Source organism: Cervus canadensis, chromosome 20, assembly GCF_019320065.1.
Source record: "Cervus canadensis isolate Bull #8, Minnesota chromosome 20, ASM1932006v1, whole genome shotgun sequence".
Lineage (NCBI taxonomy): Eukaryota > Metazoa > Chordata > Mammalia > Artiodactyla > Cervidae > Cervus > Cervus canadensis.
This window is the reverse complement of record NC_057405.1, coordinates 4,976,793-4,993,971: the sequence shown is the minus strand read 5'-3', so window position 1 is coordinate 4,993,971 and position 17,179 is coordinate 4,976,793.

Below are 17,179 nucleotides of genomic sequence, written 5' to 3'. Positions count from 1 at the left end.
AAGAAAAAGAAACGCAAAAAAGCAAAACGCTTGTCTGAAGAGGGCTTACAAATTGCTGAGAAAAGAAAAGAAGTGAAACACAAAAGAGAGAAAGAAAGATATATCTACCTGAATGCGGAGTTCCAAAGGACAGATAAAAACTCCTTCCTCAATGATCAATGCAAATAAATAGAGGGAAACAATAAAATGGGAAAGACTAGAGATCTCTTCAAGAAAGTTAGAGATACCATGGAAAAATTTCATGGAGAGATGGGCACAATAAAGGACAGAAATGGTATGGACCTAAAGGAAGGAAGGACCTTCTTAATATCTTAAGAAGAGGTGACAAGAACATACAGAAGAATTACACAAAAAAGATCTTCATGACCCATATAACCACAATGGTGTGATCACTAACCTAAAGTCAGACATTTGGGAATGTGAAATCAGGTGGGCCATAGGAAGCATCACTAAGAACGAAGCTAGTGGAGGTGATGGAATTCCAGCTGAGCTTTTTCAAATCCTAAAAGATGATGCTGTGAATGTGCTTCACTCAATACACCAGAAAGTTTGGAAAATTCATCAGTGGCCACAGGACTGGAAAAGGTCAGTTGTCATTCCAATCCCAAAGAAAGGCAGTGCCAAAGAACGTTCAAACTACCACATGACTGCACTCATCTCACACGCTAGCAAAGTAATACTCAAAATTCTCCAAGCTAGGTTTCAAAAGTATGTGAACCATGAACTTCTGGATGTTCAAACTAGATTTAGAAAAGGCAGAGGAACCAGAGATCAAATTGCCAACATCCACTGGATCATAGAAAAAGCAAGAGAATTCCAGAAAAACATCTATTTCTGCTTAATTGACTATGCTAAAGCCTTTAACTGTGTGGATCACACACACAAAAAAAAAAAAACTGTGGAAAATTCTTCAAGTAATGGGAATACCAGAACACCTTACTTGCCTCCTGAGATATCTGTATGCAGGTCCAGAAGCAACAGTTAGAACCAAACATGGAACAACACACTGGTACCAAATTTGGAAAGGAGTATGTCAAGGCTGTATGTTGTCACCTTGCTTATTTAACTTATATGCAGAGTACATCATACAAAATGCTGGACTGGATGAAGCACAAGCTTGAGTCAAGATTGCTGGGAGAAATATCAACAACCTCAGATATGCAGATGATACCACCCTTATAGTAGAAAGTGAAGAAGAACTAAAGAGCTTCTTGATGAAAGTGAAAGAGAAAAAAAAAAGAAAGTGAAAGAGGAGAGTGGAAAAGTTGGCTTAAAACTCAACATTCAGAAAACTAAGATCATGGCATCTGGTCCCATCACTTCTTTGCAAATAGATGGGGAAACAGTGAGAGACTTTATTTTCCTGAGCTCCAAAATCACTGCAGATGCTGACTGCAGCCATGAAATGAAAAGACACTTACTTCTTGAAAGAAAACCAACCTAGACAGCATATTAAAAAGTAGAGACATTACTTTACCAACAAAGATCTGTCTAGTCAAAGCTATGGTTTATCCAGTAGTCATGTACGGATGTGAGATTTGGACTATAAAGAAAACTGAGAGTTGAAGAATTGATGCTTTTGAAATGTGTTGGAGAAGGCTCTTAAGAGTCCCCTGGACTGCAAGGAGATCCAACCAGTCCATCCTAAAGGAAAGCAGTCCTGAATATTCATTGGAAGGACTGATGTTGAAGCTGAAGCTCCAATACTTGGCCACCTGATGCGGAGAACTGACTCATTGGAAAAGACCCTGATGCCTGGAAAGACTGAATGTGGAAGGAGAAGGGGCAACAGAGGATGAGATAGTTGGATGGCATCACCGACACGATGGACATGGGTTTGAGTAGGCTCCAGGACTTGGTGATGGACAGGGAGGCCTGTCATGCTGCAGGCCATGGGGTAGCAAAGAGTTGGACACAACTGAGGACTGAACTGAACTGAACTGATATATTGCTAAATGGCTATTTACTAAATGGCAGCTACTTTGCTAAACATTTTATATTCACTAGCTCACTTTTACTTTTCACAGCATTGCTATGAGGTATCAGCATTCGCTGTTTAATCACCAAGTCCTCTCAGCCTCTTTGTGACCCCAGGGACTGTAGCATGCTAGGCCTCCGTGTCCCTCACCACCATCCTGAGTTGCCTAAGTTTTTGTCCATTGAATCAGTGATGCCATCCAACCATCTCATCTTCTATCTCCCTCTGCTCTTTCTGCTTTCAATCTTTCCCAGCCTCAGGGACTCTTCCAATGAGTCAGCTCTTGGCATCAGATGACCAAAGTATTGGAGCTTCAGCTTGAACATTAGTCCTTTCAATGAGCATTCAGGGTTGACTCCCTTTGGGAGTGACTGATTTGATCACCCTGCTTTCCAAAGGACTCTCAAGAGTACTAATAACTCCAGAAAGAATGAAGCAGCTGGGCCAAAGCAGAAGGTATCAGTCTTACTTTCTATAAATAAGGTATTTGAGTTTAGGAATCAAGCATATATCCCAAAGTGATATATCAATTAAAATGTAGATTTGGGATTCATCTAAGTTAGTGTGGCTTTAAAATTCACATAGTCAACTAACAAATAGCCTTATATCAAAGTTTCTTAGTATTAATATGTCTTTTATATATAAGGTAAATGAATTAAAATATTCTAACAGTAGTTGTATGATTTGTCCCCCAAAACCTATTATCAATTTTTCCTCTATATATTTATCTTTCACACATAATAATACAGTTTTAAAAATTCACAGGTATATATACTATATATTTTATATAATGTTATTTTATATACTACACATATAGATTAATATATTTAAACTGTATGATATATACTATAATGTATATTATATATTGTGAATATATATGTATACATATAAAGTTTTTTTAGGTTTCTGTATTTTCAATTTCTTATTTAATCAACATATAAAACTTCAAATTATGCATCATGGAAAAACTAGTAGATTAAAAACAAAGGAAAATAACTGCCCTTCATACTTTACTGTGGGTATGTTAAAGAAATGACAGTTTAGATCACAGAAAAAAAAAACTGATCAAATAAAAAACTACTAATACTTTCTCATATCAATTTATCCTCCTGGAGTATTAAACATCTTTATGTATATATTTTTGTTTAAAAAAGATAAGACCTGGAATCCCCAAAATGACTAAATCTAGTAAAATTAGAGAAGCTATCAACCTCCACTTTTCGTAAGTAATAATTAAATTTCGCTCATAATTTTTAGGTTTTGCATGAGACACTAATTTTCTCATGCACTCCAAAGTCAATGAAAATATCCCCTTAAGAATTTTAATGTTTCCTAAAGCAATTAAAATATAGTACTTGAATAATGGCAAGCTTAATGTCCTCGAGAAAAGATAGAGTGACTTAGTTTATATTTCCTTTTATGTAAATCCACTTTGGATTTAAAGGTAATGTGATCTATAATTAAAATGCCTGAAACAAGAAAAGACATCATGAAAAGTTTTGTGAAGCATCAGTCTCCCAAGAATCATAATAGACTTAAAGGCAACAGATTTGCATTATCCTGAAGAAAGATACAATGTTAACAACAACAACAAAAACCAGGAAAAACAAAATGAAAAGCCATTTCAATACTGTGTAAAGCCAGTTGGAAGAGCAGAGCATTACACATCAGTCTCCCATTTTAATTCTGACACATGTTACATGTGTGACCTCCAACACTGGACCTCTGCTTGTGACATATTCCTTCCACCTGCCCACTCCAAAGGGTCACATGAGGTAACTGACACAAACTCCCTGCAACAAATTAACACAAAGAGCCCAACAAATCATAGTTATTATGTTAGTGAGGATGTAATATTATATTCATATATTTGCAAACAAATGCTAATAAAATCTACTTTTCCCAGATTATAAGAAGCAATCAGTGGGCTTTCCTGGTCGCTCAGATGGAAAAGAATCCTCCTGCAAAGTGGGAGACTTGGGCTTGATCTCTGGGTTGGGAAGATCCCCCTGGAGGAGGGCATGGCAACCCACTCCAGTATTCTTGCCTGGAGAATCCTCATGGACAGAGGAGCCTGGTGGGTTAGAGTCCATGGGGTCACAAAGAGTCATACATGTCTGAGCAACCAAACAAGGAGCAATCAATAGCTTGATTATTCACACGGCAAACATTCTTGTCTGTAAAAAAGCATTGATCCCTTGTCCTAAGCTTTTAAGTAGCTCTCTCTATGTATTGTTATAATGAAGTCACTCTTTAAAAATATCAAAAGTGAAAAATCCATGTTGTTGAGATGCTCGGTCATGTCCGACTCTGCGACCCCACGGACTGTAGCCCTCCAGGCTCCTCTGTCCCTGACATTTCCCAGGCAAGAATACTGAAGTCGGTTGACATTTCCTTCTCCAGGGGAATCTTCCCAACCCAGGGATCAAACCCATATCTCCCGCATTAGCAGGCAGATTTTTTAAAACTGGGCCACCAGGGAAGCCAAAAGCATCACTAGTTTACTCTGTGACCCCATGGACTGTAGCCTACCAGGCTCCTCCATCCATGGGATTTTCCAGGCAAGAATACTGGAGTGGGTTGCCAAAACATCACTAGTATTTCTTAAATATGAAGAATCAAACTTGGAAAATACAGAAATGAAACACTATAAATGTAACAGTGTACCACATTACACTGAAACATCTCTAAATATTCATGTGCTTAATAAATATTTTCAGATTAATGCTTGTTATGGTATATTGTAAGGTGTGGTAAAGCTGGGCATTGTTGTATAAACAATGGCTATGTTTCTCATAGACCTACATAAATTCATCCATTAATTAAGGTCTCTTTTATGGGCTGGTGTGAAAGATTTTGAACTTCCGCGGCAATAAGAAGGTTTTATATACATATATATAGCACATATATATATGTATATATACGTATACATTTCCTTGGAGAAGGAAATGGCAACCCACTCCAGCATTCTTGCCTGGAAAATCCCATGGACTGAGGATCCTGATAGGCTACAGTCCATGGGGTCACAAAGAGTTGGACACGACTGAGCGGCTTCACGTCACTTCACTTCATATAGCACATACCCCAGGGGAACACATGTTTGATATATACTCATCACTGACCTGACTATAAAAAAAAATAATATCAAAGTTTCAGTAAAGAAATTTAGGCTGATATTAGAAAGCTGTATTGAATTGTTATGGCCCATTTCTCGGCATGCAGGCTGTCTGATTTTACCCAGAGGGTGTTACATACCTGGGTTTCTATTTAGAATATACTGATGTTTACACTTACCAGACACACTTATGTCTTTAACTAAATTAGTAAACAGTCAGTAATGCTCCCTGTAATTTTTTGGACCTGAGAAAACCATATGGGTACATTCCACGATGGAGCACAGAGACATTTCAGAAACAGGCATTGCTTTGTAAGAAACCTTCATGTAAAAAAATGACTGAAATGTCTTTTGAAAGAGTCAGTGTAGTATTATCTTCTACAGTGAGTAGCACTGTACTCTGATGGTCGATCTGAGTTTAGTTTTTTGTTTTATTTTCCCCGCTTCCTTCTAGCCCTGACTTTCAATTGCCTGTCCACAAAATACATACCTAGCATATTTTGAGGCATGACACTTTATGGCAGAACAGAGATATTTATAATTTTAAACACCCAAGCCACATTCTTTGGTGTTTTATTTTTCCTTTTGGAATCTATAAAATAATATCTATTTTTCTGTTATTTTCACATATTCAAGCAAATTCAATTGTGTCCCCTTGGTTGTCAAAAAGTGTTCTGTTTTTTTAATTGATTAAGTAGCCTGTTTTGGATGCATATTCTCTTGGAGAGTCTCTGACTTTCTCAAATACTAGTTTGGTATATGTTGTAATATTTGGTATGCCTTCCACTGTGCATCAGTTCTCAGAGGGATAGTGAAATCTTTTATAGAATTGGTTGAAAACCAAGTGCACATGGAAGTAATTTGTAATCTAGGTGCCACCCACCACGAGGGAACACAATAGGTAACTTAATGATTAGAGAGACAGTGATGATGTTAAACCCAAGTTACTCTTAATCTTCAGCATTTAGTTTGTGCATGTGTGGTGGGAATGGGAGTGGGATGGAGGCGCTGCAGGGAATGAACATTGGAAAATGACCAGATAGATCATTTTTGCAGAAGTCTTCATGCTAGGGGAGAAAAGTCATAATCTATGCAGTCAGATAAACAAGGCTTCCATTGCCAGTTCTGCTGATCACTACCTACTTATTAGACATGTTACTGTATGTAGCCAGGTTTCACTTTTATTTTTTTTAGGTTTCACTTTTAAAGTAGGGATAGTCATTCCCACTTCAGAGCACTGTTGGAAAGATTAAATTTCAAGTATGTGTAAGGTTTCTGGCACATAAAACTTTTAGTACGTCGTTATCTTTCCACAATGTTCATGTCATTCAGCCTTCCTTCCACTTCTACATAATTTAAATTATTTTAAGAAATTAGTTACTAAGACTTTGTATGATAATACAGTAGGAGCTAAGAGTTACTGCCCTTTAGCAACTCAAAAGCTAGTGACGGGTAAACGTAGCCCATGCACTACATACATAACCAAGGACACACAACCAATGGCTCTTTCTGTTAATGGTGTCATTTTCATTCTTCCATTCCCTCTCTTCCCACAAACTGGACTCCGACTCGTCATCAATCGTCAGATCCATCAGATCTACTGCCTGCATATTTTTGTTGTTCTAGTCACTAAGTCATGTCCTTTGCATTCGTTTTACTCTTTGAATTCTCCTGCTGGCCACTATTCCATTCTTTGTGTTCCTTTAATGGCCACTGCCCTCACTTAGGCTCACAGAGATGTAACTATGAGAGTTTCTCAACGAAATTTCCTTCCTCAGCACTTTCAAATGAATATTTTGCAACACTAACTTGGTTATTATCATTTAACAAACTTACTTCCTTCTTCCACTTTCTAAAACCTTTGACCTCCCCATGCAAAACAAAGCCAATTTGTTTAAATCAGTAAAGGTCTTGACCTCTTCCTGTAATTCTATCTTCTTCTAACTGGCCAACCCAATCCAGGTCATAATGATAATAAATGTCTTTTAAGCATGACCTGCATTCTTTTGCCTTTTCTTTATTTCTCAAGTTGGAACTACCTTCAATGATACATCCTTCACCCTCCACAAAATATTGCCGTGTCAAATCTCATCCAAACTTCATGATACTGATCTGCTTTGTTGGCATGAATCTTTCTTCCCTGCTCTCATACCTACATTATGACCTTCATAAATATGAGCTCTCTTAGAAATATGCATGCCTGTGCCTATATATCTCATCCACTGGAATGTGACATCCTGAAGGGCAAGAAATATCAGACCCAGTTATGGATTTCCCAAGGCCTTAGAATAACACTTTGCTTTATTTTCAAGTGGTTTTTAAAAAAGTCTCTCAAATGGAACTGCATTCAGCTTCACTTAGGCTAATTGTTCTCACCAATTTTTCTTGTATTTCTCTCTCAATTATCCAGATATTACCCTCTTCAACTCTTTAACATAGTTCCCTAACCGTGACTAGTGAGATTCAGTCTCATACTTTCTTTTTACAGTTTAACAATGGCATATATAATTAGTCACCTTCCCATATTGATTACAGAGAAGCGGTGTAATGTTATTTGCCTAATCCAGCCTTTATGAGATCCTGAACTTAGAGGAGAAATTGCAGATACTGACTGAATGAATCGACCACAGCTTAGAATATACCGTATGTCCGCAGGAGGAAGAGAACACCATAAAGCAATCATCTGCAAGTCGAGAATTCCCTTCAACAAGCACCGCACAGAAAACGACCTCAGGTCTCGCTGTGCTATGCTTTCGCTCAACTGTGTCCAACTCTTCGTGACCCCACGGACTGTAGCCCTCCAGGCTCCTCTGTCCATGCGGACTCTCCAATCAAGAATATTAGAGTGGGTTGCCATGCCCTCCTCCAGGGGATCTTCCCGACCCAGGGATCAAAACTCATATCTTAGCAGTGGCTTAAAACAGTTGCGCTTATTTTGCTGGAATCTGGAATTTGTTTATGTATTATTTACTTTTGGCTGTGCTGGGTCTTCCTTGCTTTGCCCGCGCTTTCTCTAGTTGCAGCAAATGGAGACTGCTCTCCGGTGCGGTGTGCGGTCTTCTCATTGCCGTGGCTTCTCTTGTTGCAGAGCACAGACTCTAGGTGTGTGAGCCTCAGTAGTTTCGACGTGCAGGCTGGGTAGTTATGGCTCACGGGCTTATTTGCTCTGCAGCATGCGCAATCTTCCTGGACCGGGGACCAAATCCTTGTTCCCTGCATTGGCAGGACAATTCTTATCCCCTGCACCCCTGGAGAAGTCCTAGAATTTATTTTTTTAAGCACTTTACTTGGTATCTGGTGTGTAGCGTGAAGCCTGGGGGCTGGAAATCAAGGAAGGCTAATTCATTTACGTGGCTAATCAACGTAAGCCTGTGGTCAAAGCAACTGGAGATGGCTTTTCTGAGTGTCTTTCTTGCTGCATGGAGGCTGGGTTCTAAGGGCAAGCATCCCAAGAGGAAGAGGTAGAAGCAACAAAGCATTTTATGCTAGCTTCAAAAGTCATATAGCACCCACCTTTTCAGCTATAGTAACAGGCCTCTCAGGTTCAAAGAGAAAGGCACAGAGAACCTGTCTTCTGGTGGAGGAAGATCAGCATCATACTGTAATGAAAGTATGTGCATGGGAGATACTGGCGTATAATCTTTGAAAAACACAGTCTACCATGTTAGCCTTAAAGATGACATCTACAGGCATTAGTATTAGCCTCCTGTCTCTTAATAATGTTCCCCAGTGCACATTATGGGATGTGGGTTGCTATGATATTGGTGGGGATAAGACTAATAATATCAAATACATTGCCCTATAGAGGTTATTCTCTGGAACTGGAAGTAAGATATCTCATAGCTATTAATAACACTAGATATTACCAAATTCTAGGGTACTTGTTTAAAGATGTAGATTTCTAGTAACCAGAGATATAAAATTAGTAGGTCTGATGTAGGGACAAGGATAAGTGATAAGGATTTTCAGTGATTCCGAGGTGATTGATTTAGGATCACACGTATGTCTTCTATGATTTCAGCACATATCATATAATGCTCTATCCATATGAGTCTTTTCAATACACAACCAGCATTATGAAGTGGGAGAGAAAATGCTCAGCTGTGCTGATGTTTTGTTTTCTGTCTTACTGTCTTGGTCTTTAGAAGGAAGTTAGCTGGGATGTGTGTTCATGATTCCCTCTTTGCAGCTGCATGGATTGTAGCCTACCAGGCTCCTCTGTCCATGGAATTTTTCAGGCAAGAAAACTGGAGTGTGTTGTCATTTTCTACTCCAGGGGATCTTCCCAACCCAGAGATGGAACCCAGGTCTCTTGCTCCTCCTGCATTGCAGGCGGATTCTTTACCAGTGCGCCACTTGTGAAGTCCCGTTAACTGGGATGTAGGATGCCAAATGGGATGTGGGAAGTCAGGTCAGTAGCTCAGTCATGTCCGACTCTTTGCGACCCCATGGACTGCAGCATGACAGCCTTCCCTTCCATCACCAACTACTGGAGCTTACTCAAACTCATGTCCACTGAATCGGTGGTGCCATCCAGTCATCTCATCCTCTGTTATCCCGTTCTCCCCTCCCGCCTTCAATCTTTCCCAGCATCAGGGTCTTTCCAAATGAGTCAATTCTTCACATCAGGTGGCCAAAGTATTGCAGTTTCAGCTTCAGTATCAGTCGTTCCAATGGGTATGTGGGAAATGGAAATTGTTAAATACAGTCAATATCTATACATATTTCTTTACCTCAAGCTTCAAAATAATTCTGTATTTTATGTAAAAATAAATAAATAACTGAAGTTTGGGAGATGAAATTGCATTTAGTCTGAAAGCTTGAGAGACTTAAGGGCCAGGATCCAAAGTTTCTCTGACTCCAAAGTCATGACCTCTTTGCCCACCATCTGTCTGTGTTCAGCATCAGTGGAACAAAATCTAAAGTTGACTGCATGTTCTCCATCACTTCTGTGAATAACTTACTCAAAACCAGACATCCTACGAGGATCACGAAAAGATTTTTCATTCCCAACAGACTAGAGATTTTCATAACACTTGACATAAATATGTTTCATCCTAAAGTCATCTTGTCTCTGCGAAGCAGCACTGAACATAGAGAGTCCCCCAAATACTCTTAGAAATGCTGGATGAGATACAACACTCCTCTCTCTTAAAAAGATTGGCACCCCTTTTACGTAACCCCGTTCCCACAACTGAAGATGAATCAAGTTGACCTTCTGTCTGGGCAAGAACATAAGTTTCTCTCTTAAACTTCCTCAAATTGGAAAACCACTTTTCCTTCTTAACTGTAAGTTTTTCACTTTAGCACACAATGTAGACGACCTGCGCTGCAGGAACCTGTGAGAATTCAGTCACCAGTGAACTGCCACCCAACACCCAACACAGAACAAAGGCTCTCCTAAGACGTATGATGTTGGCAGGATAATGGGTGTATTAGCTTTCCTTTCTCCCAGCCTCGAGGCATCTCCCTCACTATCAAGGTTAATCATCAGAAAGTGGAAAACCTTGCCCATTTCCTCTTGTCCGCTGCAGAAAGGCCTTCTCTGAGCACAATTGAATGTTATGTTCTCAGCCTGTAAAGAGAATCAGTCAATACTACAGTGGTTCATTCCAACAGTATTTTTGTTTCTTGCAGGTGCTGTCCATTATTTTATTCAGCAACTTGTACATGAGGAACCTCTTGATAAATTTCTCCTAAAACTTGGTTCCAGGAAAAAGTTTGTTTCTACAGATGAATATGTTTATTTTTTCTGTCAGACAAGGAAAAAGAAGCCATGTAAACCAAGGTGTTTATCTTCCTCTCTTTCTTGTTAAAAACCTTAGTAATGCCCAATTATAGTAATTCAACTTATACCAAGAGCCTGCTGACATCTGCTTGACTTTCTTGCTCCTTTTTGAAAATATCTTATCATGTTATATTTTTGCATTTGGGGGTTAACATTATTTTGGGATTAAAGAGTAAATTATAAAGAATGCAGAGTAAAATAAACACAGATAAAGTAACTTAAAACAGCAGCTCCCAAGACTTCATGATTCTTCACTCCAGAATTTTATAAATTTTCTCTCAATAAAAGTTGCGGTAACAGAATTTTCTGATTAGTTCTAACATACAGGTATTAGAAACCCAGAGTCTTTTTTTATTCAGAATTGCTCCTTTCAGCTCCTATCCACACATTAGGGAAATCATGTCATTATCAAGTGTTTCTGCCAGTCATTTGTCAGTTACCAAGATGATGGTAAGTAGTGTGTCATGTCACATCTGGACCACTTTTAACCTCTTTATTTCTGTAGCCCAAATCACTCTGACTTTAAAATAAGCACTACAATTCTCTAAATTTCTGTAAGAGACACTGAGGTAATAATGCATGTGTGCAAACCTACATTTTCATAAGTTCACATGCATTGATATGGGACTAGGACTGCTTTCCAGATTGTTGGCGTAAACAAGTGTCTCTTTTAGTGGATAAAGCAGAAACCAAAAACTGTGTTTTACACTGAAATTTATCTGGAAAGCTAAAACTATAAGTGAATCTGCTCATATTCTCTCCAAATTTGTGACACTATTATTGTAATGAATAATTTAGTTGCTTAGTCAGGAATTTCCTTTGTAACCAAGCTTTCATTTTAATTGGTCAGGTCCCTAAAATATTACAAATGTTTAGAAAGGTTATAATCCTTTCAACTGGGTCACTTGAAAGTACTTTACTGTTCACTTATGGCCCAGAAATATTTTTGCATATTTTGCTTGAATAAAGGTTGTTTTTTTCTTGTTTTCAGACTGTAAAGTCAAAGGAAACTAAAATCACCTTTATGGAAAGGTTTTTACCTTCATCAGCTCATTATATTTATAGGACTAAGAGCTCTAATTTTCAGGGTATGTGACTGCCCCCCACCTCTCCTACACATGCACGCACACACACAAACACACACACACACATATTTTCAGAGTGTGATTCTTTCCTTTGATCATGGTGCTTAATGAAAATTTGGTTGAGTGTCTTCCCCACAAACATAGATGTGAGCACTGATGGGAATTATACAATTTATGAACAAAGAATTTTATGGGGCTTCTGCGATTCTTTGTGAGGAAAAGGTAAACTCTGCCTGATGTGTCCAATTTCTTAATGAAGTTTTACAAAGAAACACTTCTTATAAACAGCCCTGGAATGAATATACACCACACATGTGCACACATTACATAGTAGGGAATTTGGGTTTTACATTTTAAATAAAATATCTCCATAAGCAGTGTGTGGCCTTGGAATCTTTTTAATGTTTTCTTCTCATCTCCGAAATATCAGGCCTTCATGTCCAGATGGATAAGGGGACGTCCCTTCATAACAGTCAGTTACGACCACTCACAGATTGAGGAACGCTATTTAGCCTCAAATTCTCATTCAGAGGGAATTAATTCACATTGGTAAAGGTGGTGTTTAGCATGCATTATAATTCCCTTCCTAGTTGTATGACACTTCCATTTAAACACATGGGATAAACGACATGGAGGGAGTTCATATAAAAATAACCAGTCACTCTCTCCAGAAATCTGCTGAAGATGACCAGAGTTCTGAGGTGCTCATTAGACTCCACCCAGATGTTTAACTAACACAGGTAAATGAACAACATTACTTATGTCGTGGAGGTTAAAAGGCAAAACCACACCCCAAATGGCTAGGGATTCCCTGATGGTTCAGATGGTAAAGAATCTGTCTGTAATGTAGGAGACCCAGATTCCACTCCTGGATGGGGAAGATCCCCTGGAGAAGGGAATGTCTCCCCAATCCAGTATTCTTCCCTGGAGAATCCCATGGACAGAGGAGCCTGGTGGGCTACAAGTCCATGGAGTCCCAAAGAGCCAGACACAACTGAGTGACTAACACTTTAAGAGATTAGGCTGCACTAATCCCAACCTAGCATCCCTTTGCGTACAAAAAAGCAAAACCTCTATGAAGGACATTTGAAATACCTGCCTAGGGGTTTCATGTTGGTATACTTTTTATGCATTTATAGCAAAAAACAATTTACAAATAAACTATTATGAAAGTGGAAGGAAATAAACTTTTGTTGTTGGTTTTTTTAAACTTAGAGGATGAGCTACTGGAATCTTTGGAGAGCTTACATCTTTGAAAAAATACATATATATATATACACCCTTTTCAGTTTTACAGCATGTCTTGCCCTACACACAGTAACACATCTCTGTCTCCTGTCATTCTGGGAAGCAAAACATAAACCATGTATAGTTTCTTTCTGGATATGTGAGATCAAGTTTCCAGTGTGTATCTTCTCATTTCCCCCTGAACATACAGTGATTCTGATGACAGTTATAAAAATACGTTACATTCATTTCTTTTTAGTTATTAACTGACTGAGTAGTAGTTAAGGTCATTCTTTTTTTAACAGATAAATAGGAATTTATTTAAAAAAACATTGTCTTTAACAGTATAAAAATTAAATGTTAAGGCACATTTTACTTCCATCTTGGTATATGCAGCAAAGAGAAATGGTAAAATAATTCTTTAATTTAATGAGATTGATTTATTTTCCAGCTTGTAGTTCATGGAGATCCACACACAGAACTGCTCTGATGAACAATTCTTAATTTTGGGAAACCTATGCCCTCACTCATGAGCAAGACATGACTACAATTCAGGCAGCTTCTGAAATGCAAGGAGAGGTATAAACAAATTCAGAGACATCTTCATGTCTGCAAATTTGATAAAAATGTGTGATGGGCAAAGGGAAGACTTTCTGAATCAGTGTTTAATGGTTTAGAATTAAAGATATAAGCATCCATTTTCTTTCTAGAAATATAAAGCCAGAAAATGTTGTCAAGTAGACCTCTCAAAAGAGAAATTTCCTTTAGTTGGTAAAATATGCCTTTAAATTAGAAATGACAATATATTATAGAAATCATAGATGCTAGGAGTAGGAAGAGACCTAATAAGTTTGATTACAAAGGTTAACTGCTAATGAGCATCCACCATGGGCTGGGTGTGGTGAAAGGCTTTTTACGTAGAGTTCTCCTTTAATACTCACAAGAAACATGTGAGGGAAGTATTATTATTTTTCCTATTTTATGGTTGATCAAATAAGGCTCAAAGAGGTTAAGATACTTGCCCAGGGGCACACGGTCACCATGAGAAGTGCTTGGATGGCTTCTAGAGAGCCTGGCTCCAGAGTCCAGATCCGGTCACTCCGGCTGTCTAAAATTAACCTCTTATTTCTCTTGAAGCAGTCTGGGGAAATTACATATCCTAAACCATTCAGCCCCTTAGGGGCACAGCTAGAATTAAAACCAAGGTCAGTCTCTCACTTAAAAAAAGTACTTCCTCAAGAAGGAAAACAGACACAGAAAACTAACTCATGGTCACCAAAGAGGTAAGGAAGGGGGATAAAATAGGAGTTTGGGATTAACAGATACATATTACTATATATAGGATAGATAACCAACAAGGACCGACTGTACAGCGCACGGAACTCTAAGCAATATTTTGTAATAACCTAGAAAGAAAATAAAAACCTGAGAAAGAATATATCTGTGCAACTGAATCACTGCGCTATACACCTGAAGCTAGCAGGGCATTGTAAATCAACTACACTTCAATAAAATAAAATGAAAAGAGCCAGGACAGATGACATTACTTATGTGACCCCAAAAGCAGAAGTGACCCCTCTACAGGAGTTGTGGTTTGAGTCTCCCATTTGGAACAGTTACTCCCCACTCCGCCCCCCCCATCCCCCCCTGCATCTTCTCCCCACCCATTTTCAAGCCTCATAAAATACTCCTGGATGGATTACACTGGCTAAGCACACCACTGCAAGGTTGGCCTGGTGCGTGTAAATTGCCTCTCAGTGGGTGGCTATTATATTTATATTGGTTTAAACTGTTTCCATTGCCAATCCATTATGCTGGAATTCCCCCTTGCTGAGGGCAGCTGTGTTATTCTTTTCTTTGACTGAAGCCCAAGAACTATCTCTCCAACTCCTTGGGAACCAACCCTTTAGGTGTAAACAACTTGAGTCCCAAGGGGCCCCTTCTTTCCCCTTCTACCACTTGCTAAATCAGGGTCTTTCCCCTCCAGCCCCAACCAGTTCATATTGCTCATTTTTCAAGGAGATAGAAAGTGGAGTGGAGTGAGAAAGGGATGTGATGCCTATTTATTCAGAGAGTGAAGGCAACATACTGAGAATAACACTTGTGTGTGTAATTGTTTCCTTAGAAGGCAAAAGATTCAAGCATCATCACAAAGAGGGTCCAGATGGTCCTGGGTATATCCATATGAGTACCTTCAAGTAAAACATAACGTTGCAAGTGCCCCTTTCTGAACAGAGTCTCCTAGCAAGCGTTTATGGCTATTTCATCCTTAGAAGATCTTTGCTCAGCTGAGAATTCAACACTAGCAACTTAGCCTCTGGTTCATCCATATGGGGTACTGCCCATGCTGATCTAGAAGAGTCTTTTTGTTTCTCTTAATATCAGTCTTTGTTTTCATGTCATCTGTTTCATCTTAGAAAAAGAAGGGAAAAGCAGAGAAAAGCCACGAAGCAGTGAAGAGTTTGGCACGGTAGACTCTTAAAAATGAAAAATGCCACATGGGATAGATCTTTGATTAGAACATTGATTTTAGCTTCCACCAAATGGAAATGTGTTTCCATTTTTTAACTTGGCCATTTTCTTCAATTTAGGCCCAACGTAACTCTTCAAAATTGTCTTGATAACTTGAATAAAATATTTCTTTTGATGAATGAAAAAAACAAAAAACTAGTGACAAAGTCAAGAACTAATTGAACATTAATAATCAGCATTTCTATGTATTATTGAGCCCAATAATATGTGTTATGTTCAATAATACACATTTCTGTCTATATTTCCTAGTGATATGAAACAATTAGGAAGCAAGTTTATAAATTTTATTGTTTCTTTGCATGCCAGGCTTATTACTACAAACTGATAACCTCACCTATGTACATGTCCTATAAGCTCTCTGTTCCCTTTTCCTTAGACCATTTACTTTGGAAAACTTAAAATAATGATTACTTTTGTCTTTCTTTGAAATTTATAGAATTTTGTCATCCTTAAGATCCAAAAATGCCTTTCTTTAGGATTCAGGGATATCCCAGGGAATATTTCCCCATCTGCCTCTTTTACTATCTGCCTGGTGGAGGGAGAGGGAGGAGCCTAACTTCAGTGGGCACCTAGTTCAAGTTGCAAAACTACCTCTTCATATACAGATAAGAAAAATGTGTTTTCTGAGAATAAAGCCTATTAGCTAATACAGATCAAAGATAGTCATTCAAACTACCAGGTAAAATTGGGATGAACTGTGTGTGGTGAAGGAAATGTGCTGTCAAGTACTCTTACTTGAAGATCTTACTTGAGAACTAGTTATTGTTTGTCTTGAAAACATGTATAGAATGGTTTTTATCTGCCTAGATGTACTAGAGGGTAAGACTTACTTTTGCCTTTGCAGTCTCTTAGTGATTGCCTGTGATTGACATCACATTCTGATTTAATGCTTATTCAAAAATACAAATAAATTATTTTATTTTGTAAAATAAAATAATACTAGAATCAATAATTCAAATCATAAAAGTGAATAACATTTTCTTTGCTACTTTTGTAAAGAGGATTTCTTTGGGGTGGAAAGAAGATTTTGTTTTTCATTATAGTACCCCAACACTGTTACATTTTGAAGGGAAGGAGGATTTACATGGACTTTGGAGGCCATGTGCAATGGAACAAGAGTTTTTTGACTCGAGGCCCAAGATTCTAGTATCAGGTGCATGTGCAAACCAACCTCTGCTTCAGTCAAAACCACAGTCAGACATGAAGTGTTTGTTCTGCTTTTACTTGCATGTGTAATGTACTTTGGGTCCATTAAATTGACATTATCTTGTTATAACAAAGTCTCTAAAGCAAAAAAGAAAAATAAACTTTTCAAATGCTCATGAGAAAAGCAGATGAATGTAAAGTTGAAAATCATGTCAAGGAAACTTTAAGGAGACAAAAAATAGTTTGTTAAATATATGAAATTCACATGCATAACAAATTAAAGTACTGAGAAGGGTGATTTATTAAGA